Source organism: Lynx rufus, unplaced genomic scaffold (assembly GCF_022079265.1).
Source record: "Lynx rufus isolate CCGP_SWC_20201006 ecotype Redwood Valley unplaced genomic scaffold, mLynRuf1.p SCAF_5, whole genome shotgun sequence".
NCBI lineage: Eukaryota > Metazoa > Chordata > Mammalia > Carnivora > Felidae > Lynx > Lynx rufus.
This window is the reverse complement of record NW_025814867.1, coordinates 118633678-118654940: the sequence shown is the minus strand read 5'-3', so window position 1 is coordinate 118654940 and position 21263 is coordinate 118633678.

The following is a 21263-nucleotide window of genomic DNA, read 5'->3' as shown; positions in this document are numbered from 1 at the left end:
AATCCTCTGTATATTGTTATACAGCTTGCGCTTATACACAGATTCTTATCTTTTTACTCGGAAAAAAAAAACCTACTTACATTTAAAAAACTTTTTCTTAATGTTTATTTATTTAGAGAGAGACAGAGTGAAAATGGGGGAGGGGCAGAGAAAGAGGGAGACACAGAATCTGAAGCAGGTTCTAGGCTCTGAGCTGTTGTCGCGGGGCTCAAACTCACAAGTGGTGAGATCATGACCTGAGCCAAAGTCAGATGCTCAACCACTGAGCCACCCAGGCACCCCTACTTACATTTTAAGTAAGTAGCTTAGGAATCAGAGTTCACATGCTAAATTCTGATGAAAGGAAAGTTATTTTGTTCCATTTTTGAAAAATATATAGATTGGCTGCTAAACTCAGGAGGATATTTTGTTTTATATATGGCAAGTAACTACTTAGTAGGACAATATCCTAACTCTTACAAATTAGCTAATCATGTTCCTAATTCAGTGATTTTATTTCTGGGACAGAGATGGTGTATTTGGATGTAAAACCCAAAGTAGGAGTCCTCTAATCAGTAAACTCCATGTGATACATGATTGAAGTCCTAAATTAGAACTGTAAGATGTTGTGTGTGAGTGTGTGTAAACAGATGTATACATATACATACACACATAAGGTAAGCATAATATTTATGTGTATGTATACACATATGCGTGCATGAGTGCACACACACACACACACACACACACACACACAAATACATTGGTACTCTACCACATAAGCAGATACAGTGCTTTCCCTAGTTAAAGAATCTATCTCTGCCAAATTTATACAGTTATGCAGTATTTGATATCTATTTCAAATAGTTTAGAAGTCAATAGACCACACATATAAAGCAATTAGCAATGTTTTGGTTATTTTTCAATTTTCTGTTCTTCCTTTCAGAACTGATTCAAAAAGACTATCGTTTCCCAGTTCTTAAGTTGAAACCAAATTCCTTCCTACCATGAACTTCATCTATGACTAGATCATACATTCTCCTAAAGAGAGATCCAAATTAGAAGTAAATTGAACCATTAGTGGGACCCATTTGATTCCCCATGAATAAGTCTTTCCCAGAGCACTTGTTACCTAGTCTGTATTCTCTGGGAATGAGCCTTCTAACGCAAATGAGAAACATTCCTCAGGGCACTTTCAGACCTTTGCGTTAGTTGTAGCATGCCAGTGCGAAGGATCCTAGCTTGATAATTTTATGGGCACAAGCACTAAACCCAAACCAACACCTTTACTGCTTGTTCTGATTATTCTCCAGGATTCTAGCCAGCAGAAAAGTAAATATCATTGATTTCCCCTTACTATCAGCAAAGCAGGTCAACACCTATTTTATTGTCTGTGGGTCGATATACTGCCCCTTTGGTCAGATGGGTTAGCGCTTAGCTTCTTTTGGAAGTCTTTGTGGTTCTGTGCAACCAACTCATAACTTTAGGAAGAACGCAGTAATTCCATTATTACCACAGAAAACTAAGATTCTGAACTAACTCAATGTCCTCATAAAAGTACTGTCAGCAAAAAGATTGTCTCTCCCATTGATGTGATTGTTTTTAATACGGGGAAGACCATTTCCTCTTTTAGTTTTTATTTTTTGTGCTGAGTTACACAACAGTGTGTCCTAGTAAATAATAATCCTCTGAAGATTTTATTTGTTTTCCATATTGAGGCATGTAACTATTTGGAAACATTTTGGTATCCACAAGTGGTTTGTTTTGTTCATAAGAACGAGTCATTTGCGTTGGATAATAGAAATATTCAGTAAATGCTGAATTAAGGTGAAGCTACAGAATTCCTTAATACTTTAAATTTAACCTGTTTGCAACTTATTAAGGACTGATATTTATCGATATGTTAATATAGTCCATCGAATTATAATTCCAAGCTATATTTGCAATGCCCCCATCTCTGAAAGCTGACAGCACTGTACGCAAGTAATTTGCGATCCTTTTATGACTCCAGTATTTCCTCATTCCTATCCTTAGCTCTATAATTATAAATTAATGATGATGACTTTTAACTTTGAATTATTAATACAGTATCATTACAACAAAATGATACTTTGTAGATTATAGGGAAAGTATTTCATACAATTAAAATCAATGCATTAAATAGCACCTTTTTATGCTATTTTTATGCTATCTCATTCTTTTTTTATTTCAAGTATAATTAACATACAGTGCTATATTACTTTCAGTGTACAATATAGTGGTTCAGCAATTCTATATATTTCTCACCAAGAGATGTGTATTCTTAAACCCCTTTATCTGCTTCACCCATCCCCCACCTACCTTTCCTCTGGCAACTACCAGTTTTTCCTCTGTATTAAAGAGTCATTTTTTTGTTTGTCTCTTTTTTCCCCTTGTTTTTTTTTCCCTTAAATTTCACATATGAGTGAAATCATATTGTATTTGTCTTTCTCTGACCAACTTATTTCACTTAGCATTATGCCCTCTAGGTCCATTCATGTTGTCTCAAATGATAAGATTTTATTCTTTTTTATGCCTGAGTAATATTTCTGTAGGTATGTATATGTGTGTATGTATATATACATACATTTCTTTATTTATTCATCTAATGATGGACACCTGGCTTGCTTTCATACCTTTGCTATTGTAAATATTGCTGTAATAAACATGGGGTGCATGTATCTTTTTGAATTAGTGTTTTTGTTTTCTTTGGGTAAATAGTAAGGGAATTACTGAATCAGATAGCAGTTCTATTTTTAATTTTTTGAGGAACCTCCTTGCTGTTTTCCACAGTGGCTGCACCAGTTTGCATTCCTACCAATAGTGCATGAGGGTTCCTTTTTCTCCACATCCTCACCAACACTTGATATTTCTTATGTTTTTTATTTTGGCCTTTTTTTTTAGTTGCAATATCAGGAATCCAATCAAACTATCCCCTGTTAATAAAGTATTTGTTAATAAAAAGAATTTGACTCACATAACTGAATAGGCCATGAGTTTAAAGTCACACACAATGTCACAAGGGCTTAGTGTTTCTCCATATTCTCAGCTCTGATTTCCTCTGATAGCTTCATTATCAAGCCTTCATTATCTTTATAGAAATAGGCACAACAACTCCAAGCTTTATATTTTACTAGCCTAGCAATACCAACAAAACAGAAAACCTTTTTTCCAATAGGTCCAGCAAAACTCCTGATATTGAGCATCATTGCAATATTTTGATTAGCCAACCTGAGGCATGTTCACAGTGTAAAAGCTAAGAGTACGTGGCCAACCTCTCCTGAATCACAGGGGAAAGGAGTAAAGAGGAATGGTTCCCTAAGGGAAATCAGTTGTTCTTCCTGGGAATGAAGATAATGAATTCTTCATAGGGAAAAACAAGAAGTATTCTCCATAGTCTCTAGAAATAGATCCAGGGGGAGACACTTGACAGGAGAGGGCATGGAAGCTCTGTAGCCTTGTGCTATGTATCCAGCTGACTGTTCCTGAGTCACAGTCTCCTGATAGTAAACCAATGATCTAAAATATGGCTACCCACACCTTTCTGCAGGAGAATTTCTTCATGATGAAAGGAAGAACCCAGGTTCACCGTATGGTGTACTCATTGAAAGGCACTTTACTGATGGAAATATTGGGGCATCTGGGTGGCACAGTCGGTTGGGCATCTGACTCTTGATCCCAGCTCAGGTCATGATCTCACAGTTCATGAGTTCAAGCCCCGCATCGGGCTCTGTGCTGATGTCATGGAGCCTACTTGGAATTCTGTCTCTCCCTCTCTCTGCCTTTCCCCTGCTTGTGCTTTCTCTCTCTCTCTTTCTGTCTCTCTCAAAATAAATAAATAAACTTAAAAATAATTTTTAAGATGAAAAGATTGTGCCAGGTGAAATAGCCATCAGTTTGTAAAAGAGGGAAGTGGATCAGACAATGGCTGCCAGTGCTCTGAAGAATAAACTCTTGATTGATGGCTTTCCAAGAAATCAAAACAACCTTCAGGTTGGAACAAGACCATGGATGGGAAGGCAAATGTATTTTTCGTTCTGATTTCTGACTATAATAATGAGACCTGTATTCAATGATGTCTTGAAAGGGGAAAGAGTAAAGTAGGAGTGATAACAACAGAATGAAATGGGGAGAGTCAAGGAAATAGATGCTTCTAAATCTGTTGATAAAGTTTTGAAGACGTTGTGAAGTTTTTTGACAAAGAAGCTAACTCTAAACCTGAAAGCATTCTTGAAATCATGCTTAAATATTGCCTTGATAACTGCTGTTACAACCCGTTTTTAAGGCAATTTTAACCTTTCATAATTACATCTCAGTTAATGGCTGAAGTATGTAATAAGACAAATTAAATTTTTTATCTTCAATTTTTTTTTTGGTCATAAGAATAGACAGTGAATTAGGATCTAATATTCAGCTTAGTTATGGTGCTCACAAAACGAAGAAAGATATCAGGTAGTTCTTTGTTTTTATTCAAAAAGCCTATCCCTTTTACAGTTTGTGCCTTCTGTGAGCAAAACTTTTTAGTGTGTGTGCACATCCCTTTAGTAATTACAACATGTTAGGACTAGGGATTCCCCACTTCCTCATTTTCTTGCCGTTTTTACATTTCCAACCTGTTAAGTGAATTTTTGGACCAAACTCCAAAGGAACACTTTGTAGTCAGTTCTTGCAACATGTGTTTGGTAAACAAGCTTATAAAATGAATTTTTAGAAGTGTTTCAGTATTTATAACCATTTTCTATAGAAAGGTGAGAAAACTTAGGCTGGTTTTATTACAACTTATACAAAGTTGTGTGACAGGGCATCTTCTTTGCTTCCAGGGATTGGGATGGGGTCACTGGGGGTTCAGAGAGCCTGGGAGGATGGTCAGCTTTATTCTGACATAAATCTGAAGGTAAGAAGCAGGGATCACATCTAATGACATATGTCCCTGTGGTCTATTATATAGTGCTATTAATGATTAAACTGATCTTAACAAAATCCCTAGCAGTAGAACCTTGAAATGCATGTACTAGGTTTATAGTAAAATGATTTGGATAGCATTTTAGTAACTCTTCATTCAAAGTTTTTTCTTTTTTTTTTTATTTTCTAGACTCAATGTAGGGTTGGTGTGAAGTAAAGAAATCTAATGGTTAAATTTCCCCTTTGTGTTTTATGTTCTTGAATACTTTTTTTCAGTTATTTAAGGAGATTTAAAAATCATTGCACTTTGGTCAGAAAAATAATAAGTATATCTTATAAATGTTGAAAAAAGAAGTGAATCTTAAAGACTATAAATGCTTTCTGAGAACTTATTATTAGATTATTTTGAAAGCATATTATATATTGGCTGACAGTTTTCTAAATTTTTGCCTCTCTTTTGTAAGTATGACATATTTTTTTAAATAAATGGAACTTAACCTATTACCCTGGATTAAGTTACATTGAATGTGTTTAGCCCCTCCCTTGAGTTAAGACAGATAAAATGTTGTTGTTACCATGTTATAACTGAAGAATCTTTTTATTTTATCTTGTATCAAAAATCAATGTGTTATATTTCTGTTTACTTGACATTTCTCTAGAATTTATTTTATCTGTGAGAATACTATCTGAAAATAATAACTGTGATTGTTGAACAATTTCTTTCAGAAAGCAAAGGTATATATCTTGAGATCTCTGGGAAGAAAACAGATTTAAGCATCCAAAAAGGTCCACTCAAAAAGAATCTTAATAATACAATAATTCCTAATAAGAACTGACTCAGAGAGAAGAGATGTTAAGGGTGAGTTAGTGGGGGATGGAGACAGCCACTCCTACTAATCAAAACATCAAACCTACAATTTTCCGTCACCTCTCATTGGAGCAGGGCCCCATTAAGAGCCAGGATAAATATCTTCCCTTTCCTCCATATTCCGTTCCTTCCTGCCACTTCAGAGACCTTGATCTACCAACCTGACACCCCATATTTCTCTATCTTCAATCTCTCTCATGATCCTTTCTCTTCTGTGCATAAGATTTCCCTCACTCTGTATCCACGGTATGTTTTTTTCTATTGCCGCTCTGCTTTCCTTGGTATCTATAACCCTGAAACTGATTTCATGTGATATTTTCCACTTTTTCATCTTTTGTTTATTCTTCAACGTTACTACCATTAAGCTCAAACTGCTTTTGTCACAATTGCCGTGGCCAAGCATCTGCCAATTCCAGCAGATGCTGTGATCTTCATACTTTTGAACTCATTAGGTATTTGGCTTTTTAGACTGAAAACTTATTCTTGAATCCTTTTCACCTTTTTCCCTCCATAAACAAGGATTTAACTGTCCCTCTGACTCCATTCTTCTTTTTTCTATTTAGCACTCAATCTACTTCAAAGTAACTTTTCCCTCTCCCTTTATTATAACCAATGAAATCACCAAGCTAGCAAATCTCACAGCCAGAAGTTGAAGACAGTTCTGTTGGTCAAAAACCCAAGCTGTTTCTATTATATTACGCTGTAGAAAATGTAATGTCACATTCATCATTTTAAATTCTCAATCTATGGAGGGAATTTAATACAGAAGATAAATTGCTATGTCCCTTTTTATTGAATAAGATACAAAGGAATTTTTAGAAGTCCATGCATAAGAGCCCAGTAAAAATCCATAATACTACTGTAGACCTTTTCTCTGTTCTCACTCTGAAACTTCCTACATGATTTTGGCTGGTACATTTATTAGAATCAGTTTTCTTGAGTTCTGATTCTTGCCTTTACATTTTGAAAGTTTTAATTTGTTACTAAAATATAATATGCAGGGGAGGTAATTGAACACAAGACATTTTTTTATTTTATGAAAGATAGACTTTAAGATTTCAAATTTGGGTTTATTTGATATGTAATATATGGCAAAATATTATAAAACCTATCTTAAAAATGAAATCCATAGGTACAAGTTTCATGTGATTAAAAGATGTTGATTAATTGCTAATGATTAGGGTCTTTTAAAAATTTATTCTGAAATAACTAATAGATTCACCCAAAGTTGCCAAATAGTACAAAGAGGTCCCAGGTACCCTTCACCCTGTTAAGCTAATAGTTACAGTTTACATGACTGAAATGAAATATCAAAGTCAGGAAATTAGTTTTGGTAAAACGCACTTACCTATTTCTGTGCCATTTTATCAAATGTATTGATTTGTGTAACCACCACCACCAACAGGATACAGAATTCTTCCATCACCACCAAACTTCATCTGCATGCTACCCCACACTCTCCCACAACCCCAAACCCCAGGTGCCCACCAGTATTTTTTCCATCCTTTTCCACTTTGAAAAGGTTATATAAATTGACTCATGTAGTATGTGAAGTTTTAAGATTGGCTTTATTCCGTCAACATAATGTCTTGAGATCTGTCCAAATAACTGTGTGTCAATCAGTTGTTCCTTTTATTTCTATGATTGCCTTTAGTGCTTTGTAGTTGAAGCATTTTAGATTTAAATTATTGTAATATCACTTAATAATAGACTGAAATGAAAACCAATTGAACTACACACACACAATATGGAAATAATATATAAGAAAAGGAAACAGAATTGGGATAACTCCACCTTCTTAAAGTCCAAGAGTCTCTTCAATGGGAAATTCTGGAAAGGATCTAACCTATGCTTACGGTGTATGGCTTGCTGTGTGCCATAATCTGAGTGGGTCTAAAAGCTTCCTTCCTAAAAACAAATACTTCTCTAAGTTTGCCTTAGTCCCTGAAATTTCCATCATTAGTCAATCCTTTTGACTATACCTGGCAATGAAAACTCTTCTTTACTTACAATTGCATTTTTGAAAGGGCATAGATTAAATTATAAATCCATTATCCCATTAATTATTATAGCAAATATATGGGAGTACAGGAGGAACCACTAGTTTGAAGAAAATGCATTCTCTCTGTATTATTTGGAATTCTATACTTCTATGAAACTCAATAACCTAAGAAACTAAAATTAAATAACTGTCATGTTTTGAAGATTTCCCAAGAACTGCTGCTCATACCTCACTCCTGGTCATTTTTTTTTCTCCTCATAAAATTAAAAGTTGATTACATTGTGAAAGTATCTCTCCACTACCATTAACTTCTGGAAGTTGAAGAATATTTTAATATTAACAATTCAACAATCCAAAACAATAACTTTTATAAAGAAGCCCAATACATTGAAAGGAATAATAAAACATCATTTGAGCTATAACAGAATTTCAAATATCTAGGATTTTGTATCAGTAGTTTCTGGAAAACAAACTCTAAAATAATGGCAACTGCCAAGTAATTTAACTTAGAGAAATTGTAATGAAATATTACTGCATATGTGATGGCTCTAAAATTTTTGTACTAGACAGTACCCCAATTCTTTCTGGAAAAATAACAAGAATCTGGCAATCTCTACAATTAGAAAACTTTGTAAGACTTAGTTCTTAGCAAACAAATTTGTGGCACTTAGTCTGTAGTGTATCAGGATATCTGCCTCAGGAGGAAATACATTTCTCCACCACAGACCATAATCAAGTAATTTTTAAAAGCTGAAATATTCCTCTAAGAACCATACAACAACAGGCACACAACTATAGGATTCAAAGGACATGCTGTATAGAGCATTCACTCTTTTTAATGACTGCTTTATATTCCTTGTTGTTGCTGGGTCATATTTGATCCAATTATTCCTGTATGGTGTTCTTTTTACGATGATGTAATCAACATCCCTGAACATCTCATCTAATGAATTGGTGCCTCAACTGCTATGAGATAGATTTACATAAATGGCATTACCAGATCTAATGATATGTGTCTTTTAAATTGAAATAGTGCTAGATTCCTCCCACAAACACAAAAAGTATATATATATATACATATATACATATATACATATATACTATATATATATATATATATGGTATATATATATAGTATATATATATAGTATATATAGTATATATATGTATATAGTATACTATATATATATAGTATATATATATATAGTATATATAGTATATATATGTATATAGTATACTATATATATAGTATATATATGTATATATGTATATATACACAAAAAGTATATATATATATATATAAAACAATGTACACTATGAGTATTTCTACAAACAATAGTTTGAAAATCTATTTTTTGGGGGGCACTGGGTGGCTCAGTTGGTTAAGCATCTGACTTCCACTCAAATCATGATCTCACAGTTTATGAGATCTAGCCCCACATCAGGCTCCATGCTGACAGTGTGGAGCCTGCCTGGGACTCTCCCTCTCTCTCCCTTTCTCTCTGTCTCTCCTTCTGTCTCTCTATCTCTCTCCCCCCTCCCCACCCTGCACTGGGGAGCATGTTCTCTCTCTCTCAATATAAATAAAAAAAACTTGAAAGAAAATATATTTTTCTCAATATTCTCACCTACAATAAATATTTTTGCCAGTCTGATATGTATGAAATGGTATTTTATGGCTACTTTCATGTAGCCATTCCCCTGACTAATAATGACTTACACCATATTTTTTATATTAACTGACCTGTGGATTTTCTCTAATGTAAACTGAGTTTTCATATTTTTTTCCAGTCTAAGTTTTACATCTTGTCTTCTTCTTGTCAATTTTTTATTGAATTTTAGCCTTTAACCTACCATTCTTACTATAAATTTTGTAGCAAAAGGTGTCTATTTTTTTAATAGCTTATGCACTTCTCTTTTTGTTTAAGAAGTCTTTCCCATTCTTAGTTTTTGCATGTAACCTCCAAGGTTTACTTTTAAAACTGCTATTCCTGGGGCGCCTGGGTGGCGCAGTTGGTTGAGCGTCCAACCTCAGCCAGGTCACGATCTCGCGGTCCGTGAGTTCGAGCCCCGCATCGGGCTCTGGGCTGATGGCTCAGAGCCTGGAGCCTATTTCCGATTCTGTGTCTCCCTCTCTCTCTGCCCCTCGCCCGTTCATGCTCTGTCTCTGTCTGTCCCAAAAATAAATAAACGTTGAAAAAAAAATTTTAAAAAAACTGCTATTCCTCAATATATCGGAAATTTATTTTGCCTATGATGTAAACTAGGGCTTCAACTTAGTTTTACCCTGAAATAATACCCAGATATATTTATTAAATAAACCACATTATCCCCCACAGAGTTGATACTGACTATTTCACACTTAAATTTTCATATTCTGTAAACAATTTGTAGAATCTTGATTCTGCTACATTGATCTCCTTTTATCCACATACCACAACTATATGATTTATTTTTTAACATTGACTGTTGGCCAAAGCAAATTTCACCTTGGTAATCTTTTTTATATTCACTTGGCTGTTCTTAGACAGCTGATCTTCCTTGAGAAATGTCTACTTGACAAAACAAAGCCCCATTGTGATTCTAATTACAATTTCCTTCCCAAAAAACTTGGTATTTCACTGCTCATATTTTTATGTCCTTTCATAAGTTTTATAATTTTTCCATAATCTGACAAGAGTTTAAGTAATATTTTAATGCCTGCCTTTTGAGAGCTAGTAAAATTTAGCTATGAATCCATCTTGATGCCTTTTTAACATCTTCACATTCATTTTTACAGTAATTAATCCATGTAAGTTTGTCCCTCCTTATGTTAATCTTAGTAATTTCTGTTTTTCTAGGAAAAGGTTTTCTGTAGGATTTAAACTCCACTTCCAGAATGAGACATGTATTGTTCCCTAATGATTCTTAGCAATGCAGAGGGTAAGAACTCTGCAATGGCTTTTTCTCCAACTCCCTCAGCCAGTCTGAATGACAGGCTCAAAAAAGATAATGAATTTACTCTGACATTGAGATTGGGGAGGAAAGTGGAGTGCAGTTAGCTGCCACATTTCTAGAATCCTCTTTCTCCATCCATTGCATTACCTACAACCAGAATAAAGTTAATATGTCAAAATGAGGCATGGAGGGCAAGGAGTATATGTAAAATCTCTGTACTTTCCACTCAGTTTTGTTGTGAACCTAAAACCACTCTAAAAAATAAAGGCTATTTTCTTTAAAGAAATGAAATATGTAGAAGTAAGTGTATTTGAACATGATTTAAAGTTTAAGGTATCCCAAGGGACAACCCGTACTTGTCTTATATGACATATTTGACATTTGTACCTGTTCTTTGGGGCATACACAAAACGAAACTGCTTTCTGCAAAGAATTTCTTCCAACATTACTGAAGAAGCTAAACCACCAGCCAGTGGCTAACACACAGTTATTAAACCAAAAAGGTTAAATTAAAAAAAAACCTTGCAGAATATGCAACTAACCAATTTTCTCCTAAGTATGTGCCAATGTAAATGTGCATTTAGAAATAGTAATATATAGAAAATAGTGCAGTCTGTATCACACCTCTAAGAATGGAATAAAAAGCTTATCACTGCTATCATAAAGTTAAATCTGTACGTTCTCACGTTAAATTTTTGCCCACTGAGGACACAGTCCATGGGCATTATTAGCAGAAATGACGTGCATTAGCTTCAGTTGATTCTGGTAACGCTTTCATGCAGTTTACAGACTGTTGGTTAATTTCTCTAAACTTGTTAGTGTTTTCTGCATTTTGCTCTTTTCCTTTACGATATTGCTTGACCTAAGGCTATTTTGCAAAACCAAGAAATTATTTTATCATGTTCACTTTTGCTGCTTGAAGAGCACAATGAGGCAGAATGGAGATGAAGGGGAGAAAATTGTCTGTGAATGTTCCCAGAAATGCAACTTCCCAAATATTTTTATGTTGCACCAAATTAAAATATTTTCTAATAAACAGAGAAAATTCTAGGCAGACTTGTCTAGTTCTGGTAGAGAATACATATTACTACATCATCATAATTTATATTGCATATGCAGACTATAATGAATTGGAAGAATATCAAATGCATGATCCATGCTTTGAAAATTAATTTAATTAATTCCCTATCTAAAGCCAATCATACAGATTTATAACACATGACAAATGCCTTCCAAAAGGATGATCCTACTGATTTTTTTCCATCATAAATAGACCCAAAATAAAAAAAAAAAGAGGGTAACTAATTTTGAAGAAGGTATTTTAATGTCTTGTAAATGTCTATCATCTTCAATCCAGTTAGAAGAAAGTAGAATCTCTTAAAGCCTTCCAAAATTGTTCCTGAATGGAGCAAGATAACTCAGATTCTGGACTTCAGAGTCATGCAAACTTGGCTGCAAATCTTGACTGTCAGTGGCTCTGAAACTGTCAGTTTCTCACCCTCTATTCCATTATCATTGGAAAACTATTCCTTAAGGTTATGTCACAGGTACTTTTCCTTTCCCCCTTGGTATACTCTTGCTTTATTTGTCAGTGACTCCCAGATATATTTCTCAAGCCCAAGCCTGTCTTCTGAATTCCAAATCCATGTATCTAATGGAAATTCACTTTTCTTAATTGGATGTCTCAAAGACATCTCAAACTCAATATATCTAGCAGAACTCATAATACTTTTTCTCAAACAAACATCTCCTGGAACATTGCCCTTCACAATGAATGGCTCCATGTTCCCTGATGCCAGAATTTTAAAACTACTGTTTGACTCCAAATGCCCCATGCCAAATCAAGTCCATGCCAAGCCTAAATATTTCTTGACTGTATCACATTCTCAATCTTCATTTCTGTCGTTCTTCTCTGGTGTACTATGGCCTATTAATTGTCCTGGAAAATGCCATACTGTCTCCTCTCCAATCCATTTAAACTCTTGAAACCAGGGGAATACTTTAAAATGTGAACATTTTCAAGCCACATGCTAGTTTAAAAATCCTTCAATCATTTTTCATTGTTCTTAAGATGACACCCAGGGACCTCTCTGTGCCCACCTCTTCGACCTCACCCAGACACTTCTTCCCTTCTCAGTCATTCTGAACTGGTGTCAGTTGGTGAAATACTCTTGGCTTTGTCTTTAGACCTGCCTCCATGGTATAGTATTTGCTCAAGAAAGTTTTTCCCCCACCCAACTTTCCTCACTTCTTACTTTCCTTACTTCATTCTAGGTCTCATCTAGGACATTGTATCTTCAGAGAATTCTTCCCTTAACTCCTGGGCCACATGCTGATCTCTGTTTTACAGGCCAACAGCATTCTGACTTTTCCTTTCTGTCATCCATCACACTTTTTTTTGGAGTGTTTATTTATTTTTGAAAGAGAGAGAGTGGGTAATGGGCAGAGAGAGGGAGACAGAGGATCTGAGGCAGGCTCTGTGCTGTCAGCTCAGAGCCCAATGTGGGGCTTGAACTCACAAACCATGAGATCATAAGCCAAAGTCAGATGCTTAACTGACTGAGCCACTGAGGTGCCCTCCTGTCACACTTTTAATTATGTGTTCAATGCCTTTCTTTTCTGGCAAAATGTTAAGAAAATTGGGAAAAAGTTTATGTTGCTGTCACCTTTTTTTAAACCATTATATCTCATCACTTAATACAGCATTTTACATATTATAGATTTTTAATACTTTTTCTAAAGTGGATGAATACATGAGTGAATAAATAAAGGCTAGACAAATTATGTTTCTTCATCTTTAAATTGAGGATATTAGTACATATCTCGTAGGGCCATTGTAAAAGATCACTATAAAGGGTAGGGCTGAGGTAAAATAATTTTGTATCTATTTCTTTTCTTCTTATCAGACTTGATGTATTCATTTTCAATTGTTGCCATAACAAATTATCACAAACTTAACAGCTAAAACAACATAAATTTATTATTTTATAGTTCTGTAGGTGAGAAGTCCAATACAGACTACACTAAGTTAAAATAAAAGTGTCAGCAGGGCTGTGTTCCATCTCCAGGCTATAGGGAAGAATGTGTTTCCCTGCCTTTTCCAGCTTCCAGAAGCCACCCCCATTCCTTGGCACCTCTTCCTCCATCTTCAAAGCCAGCAACAGCAGACTGAGTTCTCTCACACTTCAACTTTCTTCTTTTTCTGTCTTATCTATCTCTCCCACTGGAAAAAGGTTCTCTAAGATTACACTGGGCCCACCCAAATAGCCAGGATAATCTTCCTATCTCAAAGTCTGTACCCTTAATAACATCCAAAAAGTCCCTTTTGCCACGTAAAGTAACATATTCACAGGTTCTGGGGATTAGAGTACAGACATCTTTGGGAGTTATTATTCTGCCTACTACAGGGTACGATGGTAATATAACTCTTATTTTTTTATTAAACTAAATTTCTTCAATATTCTAATACCTTAAAGGCAAAAAAAATGAAAGAAAAGAAAAATGAAGAATGGTGAAGGAATGCAGTGGTAAAAGGAGAAAGAGAATCATAACCTATCTGTACCCCCAACCCAAACTACAGGCCCTGGTCAAATTACTTTTAACAAATCTCAAAATGTTTTTTGTGGATAAAGGATTTTAAGGCTTGATAAATATGCTCAACATGTAGAGTGTAAGTACACAACTTTCACCGAGCAAAGTAATATACACAACATTGTCAAAATTTGTGTATCTAAGGTATATGCCCAGGCCCGAATAGGCCTATCCCATTGTGGCTTGTGATCTCCTATGAAAGTCTACTCATTTTTTTTTTTTCTTCTTTTTTTTTTTTTTTTTAATTTTTTTTTCAACGTTTATTTATTTTTGGGACAGAGAGAGACAGAGCATGAACGGGGGAGGGGCAGAGAGAGAGGGAGACACAGAATCGGAAACAGGCTCCAGGCTCCGAGCCATCAGCCCAGAGCCTGACGCGGGGCTCGAACTCACGGACCGCGAGATCGTGACCTGGCTGAAGTCGGACGCTTAACCGACTGCGCCACCCAGGCGCCCCGAAAGTCTACTCATTTTTAACTGTCTGTACTGGGCTTCAATAAAATAGTATTGTATTCAATATATATCTTAATGTATAAATACTAAGATATGTATTAAAAGTATAGTAAAAGCTTTACCCTCAACCAGCATATTGCATCGGTTAGCCTGAGAAGATAATATTATCTTTTGTTTGTGCTTTGCTACTCCTTGGATTTGCCTTTTTACCAACATGAAATACCCTTCATATCAATCTACCTTTCTGCCTATGCGTATTTTACTTTTTAAAGATATTTTCCAATTCCACGTGCTCCATGAGCTTTCTTAAATGTCATTATCTCTATTTTGGAACCCTGAGAACCATATTTGCAAATGTGGCTCTGGCACTTTCAAGGACCTGCAATTGCCTATAAAATTAATTTTATTTGAGAAAGATGGATGTTCTGTGTTTTTTTTTTTACAACAATGGCATATTTTGTGTACAGTTCCTCCTTTTTACTAAAACCAAGCATATCTTTACTAAGAATGGCAGAGAAATACTTTACCATAGAAGTCAGCACTTACTTTGTATTGGATCAAACCATTTTTAGTTCCTTTGCAAATCCAGGCTGCGAAAGTCACAGATCTGAGACAAGTGGTTACAACACTTGGGGTTTTATGTATTTCCCTCTTCAACAGTGCATTTCCTTCCTGAGTTTAAGAAGTTTTGTCAAAGGAATGTGTCATTGCTATTCATTGCTGTAGCACATTAGTCTCACATAAATGGTCAGTCTAAAAAGATACTAAATTGGACTGAGTCAGGTTTTTGGAGATGGGCCAACCCAACCAGATGGTATCTTAGCATGCAGGATGTCATTCCATATACAACAGGAATGAGGTACTAATAGAATATTGCTTCTAAAGTAGAACCACAAAAAGCATCCTCCCTACAGTCATATGACATTGATTGGTTTTCATAGCTACAATGCTAGGGAATCAATAGGGCCACTAATTAAGGGAAGCAGACTTTTTTTTCCATGTTTGACACCAAGGGAATGATATCATCTGTTGCTCCTATATTTATCCCTAAAGAGTAAGTTCCTGACTAAAATAACATTTAATAATTAATTAAATTTATTGATTAATTTAATTAATATGCCAGACAGCAATATAAATCTATCTTTTTGGAAAGGATGAGCTGTAAAGGGGTTGGGATTTATGAAGTACTCTAAAGTGTGGTCTAAGGGCCCAACACCATTGACAACACCTTGGAGCTTCTTACACATGTAGATCACTTATGCAAAGTATATATTTGACATTGAAGATAACATAGAAATTTCAAAATGCAATACATAGATAAAGAACTTTACTAAGAAATGTTTGTCATAATAATCTGAATATATTATTTTGTATTAACAACATTTTAGATAACATGCATTTTTAAAGTGAAAAATGGAAAATATTTCTTGAATATAGGTAATTGTAAAATTAGTTCTCTTGTCTAGAGTGAAAACAATAACGTTTTTTTTGTTTTAATTTTAAGTTGACTCCTTGCCCAACATGGGGCTTGAACTCATGACCCTGAGATTAAGAGTTGCATGCTACAGACTGAGCCAGAAAGGCACTCTTCAATAACTATTTTTTAACTTACTGTACCAATTGATAAGTACAAGGGTATTTCTATAATATGTAAATACATAGTGCCATTAAATACTGGGTTACAGTTTGTGTTATTATCTGAGACATAACACACATTGAGCTGTAACTTTTGGAGAGCATTAGGTTGAGTTAGGGATTCTTTCACTGCCCTTTCTCTGTGGAACTCTGACATCAGGCCGCATCTGTACCCAGACGTACTTCCTTCTTTGGCATTCACTGCCTCCCCTTTTTTCCTCTATTGATTTTTATTATTTCCTAGATTCAGAATCACTTTTGGTTGCTTTGATAAACCAACCTATAGACTGAATTTTATATTAAACTCTCTCCTCTTATCATTAGTGAAGTAATAAATATACAGAGTGAGATATCCAATTTTTCAGTTTTGTTAAGATCCAGGTTTAGAATCAGAACAGGATATTAAACTTATCTCAGTCACAGTTCAGCATTTCTTTGCTTGCCCATGGACATGACATAATAATTGGAAATTTTTAATGCTTTCTTCAGAAACCTCTAGACTCATAACAATTGTAAGTGAAAAGTTGAACAAATAACTATGGAAGAGAATGCCAGAGTGCCTTCCTTTCACTTCCATATAAAATAATATTATCAACTCAGAACCCATTGTGCCTAAGAAGGTATGAAATTTTTGCTTTGGCTTGTAGGCAGAAAACTGAAATAGTGGCTCTAACTGGTTTTACCAGGAATTAGGTTCACCTATTAAGAAAAACATTTTTTCACCATCCTATTACTGTGAATACTAAATCTATTATGAAGGGAGTCTAAATAATTAAATTTTGAAGTTTAAGCCCCAAAAGTTACTTCCTGGAAATGACAAGTTTCTTTAATCTTCAGTTAGAAGAAAAAAATAAAAAAGTATTGCCTTTATAAGAGCTACATTTCCATTAATATACCAACAATAATTATTGACTTTAGCATAAACATCTAGATAAGCCATTTTCATCCCTTGTGTAGAATAGCAATATTCAATATGCTTTGCAGTCTTTCTTATATGAGATTTAAATTTCTCTTGCTGAAGTTTAAGGCTATAGAGCTCATAAATACTTTAGAAAACACGAAAATAGCTCTTTCCCATCGCCCTGTAAAAATTACTTGGCTGGTTCCTTTCCACCCATATGTAACTTTCTCACATATGTAACTTTCCCACATATGTAACTGTGTCTAGTTACATAAATTTGTGTTTTCCTAAAACTCATTGATAGCCATTTATATCTATTGGTATTTTTTTAGTATACTTCTTTGAATTACTTTTAAATGAGTTAAGGAATTACATCAATTAAATAAAGAATCATATCCTTAATTTTTCACATTCTAGTTGCAGTTAATATAGTACTATTGTACATAAAATATCAAAACCATGTAACCATGTAGGTCTGTTTACTCCCCTGTCCTTTATGTTATTCATATCTATTACATTTATATATGTTAAAAACTCCACAATCCAGTGTTACAATTTTCCTTTAAACAATTATTTATATTTTAAATAATTTAGAGAGGAGAAACAACAACCCCTTATATTTAGCGACACATTTACTATTTCTGATGTTGTGCTTTATTCCTTCCTAAAGATTTAAGTTATCAATTTTGATCCTTTTTGCCTGATAGTTTTTCTGTAACTTTATCTCTTTATTCTCACATTTTACTCTAAAAAGCAAGAAAAAACAAGCCACAGCTTCAACACTTTGCTTGGAAATTTCCTTAGCTAAGTATTCAATTTTGTTACTTACATGTTCTATTTTCCATTAACTGCAGAACACAGTTCTGTTAAGTTCTCTGCCACTATATATATTCCCCCTTTCCAGTTTCCAAAAGCATGTTCCTATTCCCTTCTGAGTTCTCTCTAGCAAGCTTATGAACATCCATGATTTTACTAACAGTCTGTTCAAGGCAATCTAGACTTTTCCTATGATGCTTCTCAAAAATTTTCCAGTTTTAATCCATTATCCAGTTCCAGGGCCACTTCCACATTTTTGAGTATTTGTTATAGCACCACCCTACTTCCAGTACCAAAATCTGCATTAGTTTTCTGTGGCTTTTGTAACCAATTACCATAAGCCTAGTGTATCGAACAATACAAATTTGTCTTACGGTTCTGGACATCAGAAGTCTGAAATTGTTCTCACTGAGCTAACATGAAGATGTTGGCAAGACCGCATTCCTTTCTGGAGGCACCTGAGGAAGAATCTTTTTTCTTTTTCCTTTTTTCTTCTCTTTTTCTTTTTTCCTTCTTTCCTTGTGTCTCGAAGCTGCCGGAGTTCTTTGGCTACTGGCTCCCTTCCACGTTCAAAGCCAACGGTAGCAAGTCTACTCTTTCTCTTATCCCATCACCCTGACACTGACTCTGCTGCTTCCTTTTTACACATTTTAGGACCCTTGTGGTTACATTGGCCCACAAACATAACCCAGAACACTCTCCCTTTTTCATTTAAGATGACTAGCAACCTCACTCCATCTACCTTAATTTCCTTTTGGCATGTAATTTAATATATTGGCCAGTTCCAAGGATTAGGACATGGACATCTTCGGGAAGCTATTATTTGGCCTACCATACATAGCCAGCTTAACCCTGAAACTGTCCTTGCCATGGCAGCAGCCCAAATCACATGTCATTCTTGTAGCCTTAGATGTGCTGCTAGGAGTGTGCCCCGCATATATGTTGTTCAGATCAGCTGAAGAGCTAGTTAAAATTGATACGTGGAATTCAGAGCTCCTCTTAGGCTCCCTCAATTTTGGGAATCTCACCTGCTATCATCCAGTGACTATGGTTGACTCAAATTCTGTCCTCAGGTTCTTCAAGCCAATTAAGATTGTGAATTTTCTATTGAAGTTTTAGCTGCCCTACATGATGAAGACCTGTGCTTGTCATCAGTTGAAATGTCATATGTATGGGAAATCCACTCTGTGTGATTCCATTCTACCCAGTGTTGATTTCTCTCCAATGTCTGTCTACTTTTGGACACTATCTAGTGCCTTCAGGTAGGTTTTCTTTTTTACTTCAGACATGAAATGTAGTTGTTATCTGTGAGAAGGTTGGTATTAGTCAAAGAGTTGGTCCAAGCTCTCTAACCATACCAGAAGCTTTGATTTTCATTTTTCAAATCACTGATGACCTTGTTTATTGTGTCAGTATGTCAAATTCCAATTTTTTTTTACCTTACTTCCTCCTCTGTATCCCTTATCATGAATAATATTAACTGTTTCCTTGTACCTGATGCATTCTCTGCTGCTATCAGATATTTTCAGAAAAACAATTTCATTGAAATTCAAGATATAATAAAAAAAAAGAACAGATCACAAGTATTCTACTTGATGAACTTTTCTCAAAGTAAATACACAATGGTGACCAGCATCCAGATTAGGACATAGAGTACTATCAGTTCTATAGAACTACCTTATGCCATCGTCCAGTCACTATAAACTTTCTCCTCTAAAGCTAATAATTATTTTGTCTTCTATCACCAGTTAGTTTTGTTTGTTTTAGAACTTTATATAAGTGGAATCACGCAACTCATAAGAAATAGTTGTGTATCTGGCTTCTTTCACCCAAAGTTATTTTTGTACGAATCATCCACATTTGTTATGATGAGCACTGAGTGTTATATGAAAGTGATGAATCACTAAGTTCTTCCCCCGAAACCAGTATTACACTGTATGTTAACTAACCAGAATTTAAATAAAAGTTTGGAAAACAAAAGATTCATCTACATTGTTTACATATAGCAATAGTTCATTTATTTCAATGTGTATATTATTTCCTCATATGAAAAAATATGTAATTTATTTATCTGTTCTACTTTTGGTGGATATTTTGGATCATTTCCAGGTTAGATATATTACAAATAGACTACTCTGAACATTTTAGTGCAGGACTTTTAATGTTTATGTGTAGAAATTCCTGTTACAGTTATATCTGGGGGTAGAACTATTGGAACCTGGGGTTTAAATATGGTTGGATTTAGTTGTAGCTAACAGTTTACCAAAAAGTTGATAAATCAGCAGTGAATGAGAATTTCCTTTGCTCCACATTCTTGCCAATACTTAGCTGCTTTTATGATGGAAACCAAGAAAATATTTCCAATTAACTTTTCTTGCCCTAGTTTGATCCAGGCAATTTCCCAATAAAATGAGGACTAAATAATTTATAAAAATAACATCAATAAATCAATAATCCAGTGTCCTAAAAGAACATCAATTGATTGGCCACTGCTTCTAACTAGAATATTCAAAATAAGAGCCTCAAATGCAAAAGCAAATAATTGTGTACTAAGGTGTTATCAACATATGTCCAATCAGAGGAAGCATCTGAATATTTATGTAATTGGGCAGAGATTTAAAGCTGCTAGTACAGAACTTGACTGTAGATTCAGAGCCTTAGGGCACCTGGGTGGCTCAGTTAATTGAGCGTCCAACTCTTGATTTCAGCACAGGTCATGCTCCCGGGTGGTGAGATTGAACCCCATATCGAGCCCCTTATCAAGCCCCTCATCACACTCCATGCTATGTGCGAAGCCTACTTAAGATTCTCTCTCCCTCTGCCCCCTCCCCAATTCGTGCTATCTTGAAAACAATTCTAAAAGTAAGTTAAACTAGGTGTTTAGGTTCAGAGCCTTGCTGGAGAGAGACTAGTTAAGGAAATTAATTTTGTTTATTATGCATCCATAAGCAAAATCGTAAATACTTTGAACAAAAAAGCAACCAGTTGCTTCAGAATGTCTTTTGAGCATCTAAGAACACATCGTTATCTATACTACAGGGCATCACCAGATTTGACTGTATACTATGACCTTCACATTTTAAGGAAATTTAGAAACTGACCTAGAGAGTCACTTCAAAAAACATGGTGTTTGCTAGATTCATTATGAATTCTACTGTTTT